Consider the following 9847-nt stretch of genomic DNA (forward strand, 5'->3'; position numbering starts at 1 on the left):
GCTAACCCTGAAATCCATTTGACCTCCTTATTCCTCTTCTCCATCCAACTCAATCTCAACTAAGAAGCCAACCCAAATCCAACTGACCTCGTGGACATTAAATTGTACTCTATAAACAAAATGACAGGATCATAGAACTTTTCAAATCAGGAATTCTGAGTTTCTGGGCATCAGGATGAGATGTCAATAAATCAACATACATTTATTGCATATCTGCTACATGCTATCGCATACCTGCTCTTTGCTAAATATATTGCATACCTGCTGCAAGGATTTGTGTGAGGTGCTGTCAGCTCCATTAATTTGACTCAGGACTGTTTAAAAGGCCAGAAGAAAGATCATAGAGTTCCTGTAGTCTTGGCACCAAGAAAGAGCTGGTGCTAGGACAAGGAAGAATCTTCTTCCTCCCCCTTTATGTTCTTTTATGCTAAAATAGCACTCTTGTCAAAGTGTGTAGGTACTATGGTGATAGCTGCTATATAAATACAGTGAGAGAGAGAACAGGAGGGGAGGGGAAGGTAATTAACTCAATTGTATAAGGCTTTCTTTAAAGAAGTAGGAGAAAGAGTCTCGTAATTTCATTCCTGTCTCTGAAGAAACAGCAAGAGGTGTCACAGGAGACATCCATACAATCAGCACATACAGTGGAAGGCTGCCACAAAGACACAATCTGTGCATACACTTTCCCACCCAATTTTGTAATGCAATACATTTTTTCCCCTTCTTTTCCCCTCTTCTATGTAAATAACTGTTTTACTATTTGGGGGGGGAAGGGAGAATGGAACACTGAGGGGACTTTCAAACTGTCATAAATTAGAATAAATTGCATTAATTCAAAATGTAAAACTAGAAGAGGCAGGCGAACATGCAACATGTTTTCCCCAAATAACACTGTGAAAAAGCCCCAGTGTACACTGTGGGCATATGTGTGGCTTTGCTCTGACTGACAGCCTGAAAGGTAGCCCATGCGATTCCTTTGCTGCTGAGGTAAAAACAATCTTTATTTGGATTGAATCACAGAATAAACAGGGATGTATAAGGCATACAGAAATTTACAGTACAGACGGTTTTCTGAGGCTAAAAAAATCAATACTTTATGGATAAAAGGTGCATTTTTTGTTTATTATGGCTGACTGACTTTGTTTCCCATGGGCGTTGGGGAGGACAGGAAATAATGAGTTGTATGCTATGTAGGCTAACTAGTTCCATCGAAGTTTAACTCCTCTGACCACTATTACTAAGAAGTTAAGGCTTCATTTTGTGTCATATAGCTTAGCTTACTAAGAAAACTAGGGCTCCAGATACTGTTATTATGAAGGCCACAGAAATGCGTGAATAGAGAACTCCCATGAGAAGCATGACTTAATGCAGTAAAATAAATGTTAACTTTGCAGCAAAAATTATTGTGATGATGGGCCTGGGTAAATGATCTTGATGAATCATGAAAAATTGTAAAAGGTGTGCCAAAAGCAGTCTCCGAAGGCACACACGTATTTGATTAAACTGTAATTATGCCTACCAACAGGCATCAAACACCTGTGCACCTGAGAACCTTTTTCCCTTAAAGTTGATGAATACTTTACCTGCAGGAGGGTGTTGACCTCTAAGTAAAGCTCCCAAAGGTAAAGTAAGCTGGGACACCATAATAGCCTGTCTTCTATTCTAAGTGACATCCAAATCTTTAGTCACATCTGAATATACACCATTTGTTGGATAAATCCTGGAGCCCATTGATTTGCATTCTTTATTAGGGTTTTTAACTCTACTAACTTGTGTGTAAAATGGGAAGTGTGGCCTGGCAGCTAGACAGCTGACCTTAAGTCAAGAAAACCTGGATTACAATACCACCTCTGACCCATGCTGGCGATGTGATGCCCTGCCAGTCACTTACCCCTCTCAATGCTTTGGGAAGCTTTCTAATTGGCTAAGGTGAAAAAGAGATGCTAATTTGAATTGGTAAAGGCAGTGTCCTACCAGAAGCTCACCACACCTATGATACCAGAAGAAAACCCTAAATGGGCTCCCATGGCAAAGATACTGGAGTAGCTTGCCATTTCCTTTTCTCCCTCATTTTACAGATGAGGAAAATGAGGCACACAGGATTAAGTGACTTGCCCGAAGTCTCACAACTACTAAGTATCTGAGGCCAGATTTGAACTCATGACAATGGGGCTTCTTGATTCCAAGCCCAGTACTCTTATCTACTGTAACACCTAACTGCCCCTAGTGTTGGAATAGTAGCAGGGTTCAAAATGATTCTGCCTTAATATTTACCTAACATTTATTTTCCTACCTAAATTATAGCATTGAGCATTTCAGAATGATTTACTTCTTAATCTCTGGCAAGTGAGGAAAATATTATCATTGTGGCTTCGAAACAGAGCAATACAGGCAGTTAAAATGCCTCATATTCAAGGTCATTCAGCACATGTAGCATCAATGTAAGGACACACAACTTCCCAGGCCTTACTTGATCTCCAGCCTTGAAAATACCAGATACCTGTTCACAAAGGTGCTCTGTTCTGGCACAGCTCCCACAGAACAATCAATGTCATGTCCTCAAGATTTTTCCCCCAACAAAAAGACAGGACCCATAGAAAATAATGCACAGGTAGTAATATTTTGAAAGCATAATGCACATGGGAAACTCTTCCGCTTAATATCAGCATATCAAGGCACCAGATATCTGTCTTGGTCAACAGTTAGTCATCATTTTCTTAGAATGAGCCACTCTCTTCACTCAGGATTTATGTGTCTCCCTTTCCTCTCCACATAAAGAATTAGCTGAATAAAGTAAAAATAAGAGTACTCTGGGGCTGCAGATGGCTGACCAGCTGTTTCTGGGTGACTCCCCATGAATCAGTCGCTCATCTGAGCTTTAGTGCTTCCATGTTTTGGGGGCAAAATATTCCACATTCTGAAAAACTGGTTCATGGAAAATAATGCAGCAAACTAACATTTATAGCAAACCACAGTAATCTTGTAACAAATGTCCTAAATTATGTACTCAAGAAGCAGATCCTATTTTACTGAAGGTTCTCTGTCTGCATTGCCGGCAGAACCCCTTTTACTTCTAGTTGCTGTTTTTCCCGGCCCACTCCTGATCCCCACCCACCCACCCCACACCCCACACCCCAGGTCTTTATTTTGGTACATGTGCACTGCATACCAAAAACTATAAGGAAGAAAAATAAATCAGGCTGTAGTGAAGATAGAAGAAAGAAAGGAATTGCTTAGAGTCACTTATTACAAAAATACCATGCTATTGTCAGCTAACTTTTGCAGGCTCATTAGAGCTTAAGGGGGGGAAAATGTCCATTTAAAGGACATCATTGTTCTAGCTCAGTGGGAAGTAACTCTTGTGTTTACATATTAATTTGACATTGTTAAGATTAAAGCTTCTGAATTCACTATTGTAGCATAATCATTTGTCAGACTTTTAATGTAACTCTGTTGTTGTTCATTCATTTCAGTCCTGTCCTACTCTTTGTGACCTCATTTGGGGTTTTCTTGGCAAAGAAATTGAAATACTTTGCCATTTCCTTCTCCAGCTCATTTTTACAGATGAAGAAACTGAGGCAAACTGGGTTAAGTGACTTGCCCAGGGTCACACAGATAGTAAATATCTGAGACCAGATTTCAACTCAGGAAGAGGAGTCTTTGTGACTCAGGATCTAGCATTCTATCCACTGCACTATGTTGCTGCCCCAAATGTAATGCTGGGGTATTGATAAAATGAATAAAAAATGGAATTTTACTAGCAGGTGAGTCCTGAGCTTCTGGCATTGTAGGTCACTTTCTTATTTGGATTGAGAAAAAAAAAAAGATCTGTGTGAGCAAGAGTTCTAAGGAGGAGATCAGAGAGTGCCTCTTTCTTCCTGGCTTCCCCAATTTTTAGCTGTTATTACTTGATTAAAGTAACCCTAGTATAAGACATTTAGATCTGTGAGGGAAGACAAGATCTTTGAACTGCTCCTACATCAGTTAAAAGTCATTTGTGTAATTAAGAGGAAGCTCTTTTTGTTCAATGACAGGTCTTGCTTTGGGTGGGAGAGTCAATGCGGGTACCCACACATTCTGCCTGCATACCAGCACAAGCCTAAGGAATTCAGATTTATTTATCTGAAAGCAGCTGCTCAGTGAAATGGAACGTCCAACAGATGGCTGCATTGTCATTGTTGGGGGGGAAACTATTTTGGGGTGTGTGTGTTTTAATAGGAAGTGATCTTTTGTTGTTGTGTTGTTGTTCGGTAGTTTTTCAGTTGTGTCTGACTCTTCATGACCCCTTTTGGGGTTTTCTTGGCAAAGATAGTGGAGTGGTTTGCCATTTTCTTCCCCAGCCTATTTTACAGATAAGGAAACTGAGGCAAACAGGGTTAAGTGACTTGTCCAGGGTAACATAACTAGTAAGTGTCTGACAGCTTATTTGAACTCAGGTCTTCCCAATTCCAGGCCCAGCTCTCTATCTACTGCACCACCTAGCTGGACTTTGTAAAGTGCTTTTATTCACTTTTTGAAAGATCTACATTTACATGAGGTTAGTAGCACTTAGTACCAATAAAAAAAGTACATGACAATATAGATCATGGATTACATAGGTTGTAAAGACCTTCTAATCTTCTAGTCTAACTCTTTTTTTTTTTTTTTTTACAATTAAGAAAATTGAGGCCCTGGGGAAGTTAAGATACTTGCCAAAGTTCATACAGATAGTATCAGGGCCTGGTCCTCTGAATCCAGAGCTCTTTCAATTGTCCCATATAGATTCTTTCCAAAAGCTTAAACATATATTAACATTTCTTGTTGTTCAGTCATTTTCAGCTACGTCTGACTCTTCATGACCCCATTTGGGATTTTCTTGGCAAAGATACTGGAATGGTTTGCCATTTCCTTCTCTAGCTCATTTTACAGATGAGGAAACTGAGGCAAACAAGATAAAGTGACTTGCCCAGGGTTACACATCTAGGAGACATCTGAAATCAGAACTGAACACAGGTCTTGCTGGCTCCAGGCCCAGCTCTCTATCTATCCATTGTTCACCTAGCTACCCTATATTAACATTCACAAGATATCAAAATGTAGTAACTGATCACAAGACTTAAGTATTCAATACCTGGACAATAAACAGAGTATAATGGAGAGAAGTCAGAGAAAATCAAAGACTTGAGGTAGAATACTGGCTGTATTACCTATTGTCTGAGTGAACTTAAGCAAGTCACTTAAACTCTGTGGGTCTCACATCCTCATCGGTAAAATGAGGGCATTGGTCTTGTGGACCTCTAAGGTTTCTAACAACACTAAATCTATGATCCTATGACTAGTCAATCAGTCAGTTAACCAGCATTTATTAAGCATTTATCTGCCAGACACTTTGCTAAGGCGCTGGGGATACAAAGAAAGACAAAAACACAGTCCTTGTCCTCAAGGAGCTTACATTCTAATGAGAAAGACAACACACAAAAACATATGCACAGGGCAAGTTGAAGATAATTTCAGAGGGAAGGTACTGGCAGTAACAGAAAACATTCTAGTATACAACAATTAGCTTCAGAAATTTAAGTAAGTTTTCTAATGTATTATAAAGTATTTTTTTAAACATTCATTATTGTTATAGAAGACCAACCCCATGTTTGGGCTAAGTGGGTAATATTAGAGTTTTCCTGTCTCTAGTTCTATTTGACTGTGATATTTCCAAATCTATGAGATGATGAGCCAAGTCCTATTGGCACTCTACTGTATTTTTATATTCCACCACACAGAGAGTTAAACATCAAAAAGAACCCAATAAAAGCAAATGGTGAAGAAGCAGACAGAGTTTTGAGGTTCCCACCCTGACCTGGCTGTGAAAGGTCTCGGTCAGCCCCTTCTGCTGGCGCGTTTGTTCACTTTTACAGTCACATGACTCATACATTGGTCTTCAGGCTTTTTTTTTTCCTTCCAGAAATAGAATCAATACAGAACAGACAAACCCACAGTTGCCAGTTTGTAGAGTTTTGTGGTTTCTGTCGGAGGCTACAGGCTCGAGCAGGTCTACCAGATAATGAAGACAAACAATTTCAGTTCCTGTAGGTCCACATGTTCCTCCAGAACAGCTCTAGTTTCACAAAACAACAATATGTGAAAGGGACAATAAAATAAAGGGTGGTTGAAATCATGTTAACTAAAATCAATGGAAAAGAAACATAGTTTAAAAAAAAAAAACCCTTGCATTCTCAGCAATAGCCTGCAATGCATTTCGTTAATCTCCTATAATTTATGTTAAAAGCCTTTTAACAGAAAGTCAATATATTTTAGTCTGTCCTTTCAGTGTATCCTACAGGTTCAGTAGCATTCAAGGTTGGGCGCAGGCTCCAATGTCTTTTAGAAAAGAATGCAGGTCCAAGTAAAGTCTCAGGAAGGTGATAATAAAGGGAATTTTCCTAAAACTGATTGTGGGGTTAGCTGAGCTAATATGTACTCCTTCTATGTCCATGTTCCTCACTGACGTCAGTGAGAATTCTGGACACAAGAAGGGATCCGAATACCAGAATCAAAATCCACTGTGCTGTTCCCAAAGGAGATGCACAACCTAATAATAGAGTAAAAATGGAGAGCAGATGGAAAATAAAGCTTCTCGGGTAAAGTGTGACCTAATGTTATAAATGTTCATGAAAAACAAAGCAAAAAGGCCTGGTAAGCAGACTTTCTGGTGCTAAAACCCTTGAATCTGTGGCTGACTAGAGGAACACCTAGATCCTTAGAAATGACCCGGAAAATAATGTAACACACACCACACATTTCTGAATCAGCTCAAGCATCAAGTGGGGAGAGGAAGGGGCAGATGAGAAGAGAGGAGAGAGATGGAGAAACTGAAGTAGAAAAGTGAGCAGTTAAGTTGTACCTGCTCGATTCTTCCTCTTCATTTCTTGGATCACCCCAAATATTCTGCTGTCCTTAAGAAAATTCTATTTCCATTGCTACCTATGGTTGAAAGGAGTATTAAAACATTAGGGACAGGTGGCAGATTCAAATTATGGTTCCTCCAAGAAAACTTTTGAAAATGGGATCCATCAGATGATTATCCCCCACCATGGCAAATACTGTTATTATGAGCCTTTAAGAACACTCTCTTCCTTTCTGTCCACAAACCCAGGTGAAGCAACTGAGGCAGCAATTACTCTCTGCATGCTGTTTTTAAACCCTATGCTTGCTTTTTCCTGTTTGAGGAGGAGCAGTCTTGGTATGAATCTTAACAGCATAGAAACACTATAACAAGAAGGAGATTTCAGTAGAATATAACCATCATCCTCAACTAGAGAGGGCTACATTTATCTTTGTTATGAACTAAGAAGGCCCAATCAATATGAAGGCCTCTCATATGGAAAAAGGATCAGACTTATTTGGCCCCAGAGGGAAGAACCAAGAGGAATAAGTGGAAGTCACTAAAGAAGGCAAATTTCAATTCAATGTCAGGGGGGAAAATGCCCAACAAACAAAGAATTCTTTCTAGCAATTAGCTATCCAAAGGTGGACAGGAGCCTCAAAAGGTGATAGATTAGCTGTCACTGGAGGTCTTCAAGCACAGGTTGGATGACCATTGGTGAGGTATGTAACAATGGGGATTCCTTTTATGTATGGGTTGGTTGGATTAAGTAGCAGCTGAAGTCTCCTCTAGTTCTCAGATTCTGTGATTCTGTGATTCTTTGAAATTTTCTCTGTGATAGGGAGCTGTGTAAATTTCAGTTGTAATTTCTACAAACATGTTCTCTTTACTAGGAAGAACTGGCAATGAAAAGAATGTTTTCCTCTTTCATGAGGAGGACTATTCATTGGTGCTATTTCCTATAGCAAGGGGATGTGAAAAGATTGTACAATGGCGAAAGCTCGGTAGCAGAGCTCTGGTTTTGTTGTGCTTTATTTTAATCAATAAGCTAATCATAGACTTAAGAGGAGAAATATATTATAAAACTACATGCTTTCATTCTACACAGTATATTCTCTGAGGTTCTCAGATAGATCATGATTATACAATAGGAGAACTTTAAAAAAAATACCCTATAACATTTCCCTTCAACCTAACCACTTCAGGACTTATTCTAATCATGCTTCCATTGCTCAAAACATTTTAAGGACATCTCTTTTGAAACTGCCTTCAGAGCCAGCTTATAGCACACACACACACACACAAACACACACACACACACACACACACACACACACCCCAGAATCATGTTACTTTATAGCCACACCTCATTTTTTTGGCCAAAAAAAGCATCACTGCATCACTCAGCTTGACCACACACTGTGCTCATGGTTTCAAGTGACCTTTGACTCTTTTCCAAAAAATAAATCCAACCTCCAAGTATGAAGACTAGCCACCATTGATGATATTCCAAAGAAGGAGCAAAGGGCTCTTAAGGCAATCTGTCAGTTCCCAGAATGTTTTTGGTAATGGCAGTATCACTGGAACAAGTGTATAGCCGCCAAAGGTAACCTTACAGAATCAAAACTCTAAAGTTAGACAGGAATTTAGAGATAATGGGGTCTAATCACCTCCACTTATAGTTGAGAAAGCTGAGGTTAAGGGATTACAGCTAGTTAGCAGCCACATTGGGACCAGAAACCAGGAGTTCTAATTCCCAGTTCAGTGACCTTTCTACTGTACTAGTTAGCTATCCCCTTTTGGATGTTTTCATTTGGGCTTATATTTTTGTTTTTTTTTTTTTTCTTTTGGGTTCGTTTTTTTTTTTGTTGGTTATAAACCAGTTATACTATTTCAGTCATACATTAGATACTTGAGATGGGGGAGGGAGGGAAATAAACTTAGCATTAAGTTTTAGCTTATGTGTAGGCTGTTCAGTGGTGACAGTGACATGAAATGGAGGACAAACATGTTCTTCACCCAGTCTCAGGCACATGTCTGTGTGCCATCTGGTCCTTGTCCCCTGTTGAGTAAAATAGTTACTCAGAGCCAATAAAAATTCAGTCATATGGAAACATTTTGGGGTGGCTAGGGTGAAAAGAATCTGAGATTTATAATCAGTGTGTGCTCTAGTGAAGCCCTTTGCAGGTAATATGACACCTTCATAACTGCTGCTGTTAATAATCTGCTAGTAATCACTGTAACATAGCTATAGATATATGTATGTATGTGTGTATATATATGATATCCTTCTCCATAGAGATATAGGTGTTTGTATGCATGTTATGTTACTGTTATAGTGATTACTCAGCAGCAGTAAGGTGTGTGTATACACACATATACTGTGCTGTTACTATGTCATAGTGATACGTATAGAGATACTTGTAGTAGGAAATACTTGTAGATACTTGTAGTAGGAAAGCATGTATGTACGTATATTCATAAGTATCTGTATATCTATTCACATATATGTCCATACATATGTACACGTATAGTATATATGCATACAGTGTATCATCTATTGGACAGGATCTATGATTTTGTTGATATAGGAGAGAAAAATCCTTCTACAATTACTCTGTCACTTACAGCCTAAGAGAATCGACTGGAAGTATCAAACTCATTAGGGGGACCTTGTCCTGCAAAACTCTGGAGTATGGCCTGAACTAGATTAAAATTCAATTTGGAAATCTTTAACAAAATAAACAAAATACAATATAGCATAGATGTTAATTTGTGGTTTTTAAGTCAACATGAAGCACATAAAGATGTTATCTATTTGATTTTGACACAAATAGCCCAAGGCACTGAAAAGTTAAACCACTTGCCCAGTATCACACAGCTACTATGTGTCACAGTTGTGATTGGAACCTAAGTCTTTCTGACTCTGACAGTGGCTCTCTAGCCACTACTTACACTGACTCTCATAGTCATTATTAATTAATAATA

The sequence above is a fragment of the Vombatus ursinus genome, unplaced genomic scaffold (assembly GCF_900497805.2).
Source record: "Vombatus ursinus unplaced genomic scaffold, bare-nosed wombat genome assembly UNPS02014774.1, whole genome shotgun sequence".
In the NCBI taxonomy this organism is placed as follows: domain Eukaryota; kingdom Metazoa; phylum Chordata; class Mammalia; order Diprotodontia; family Vombatidae; genus Vombatus; species Vombatus ursinus.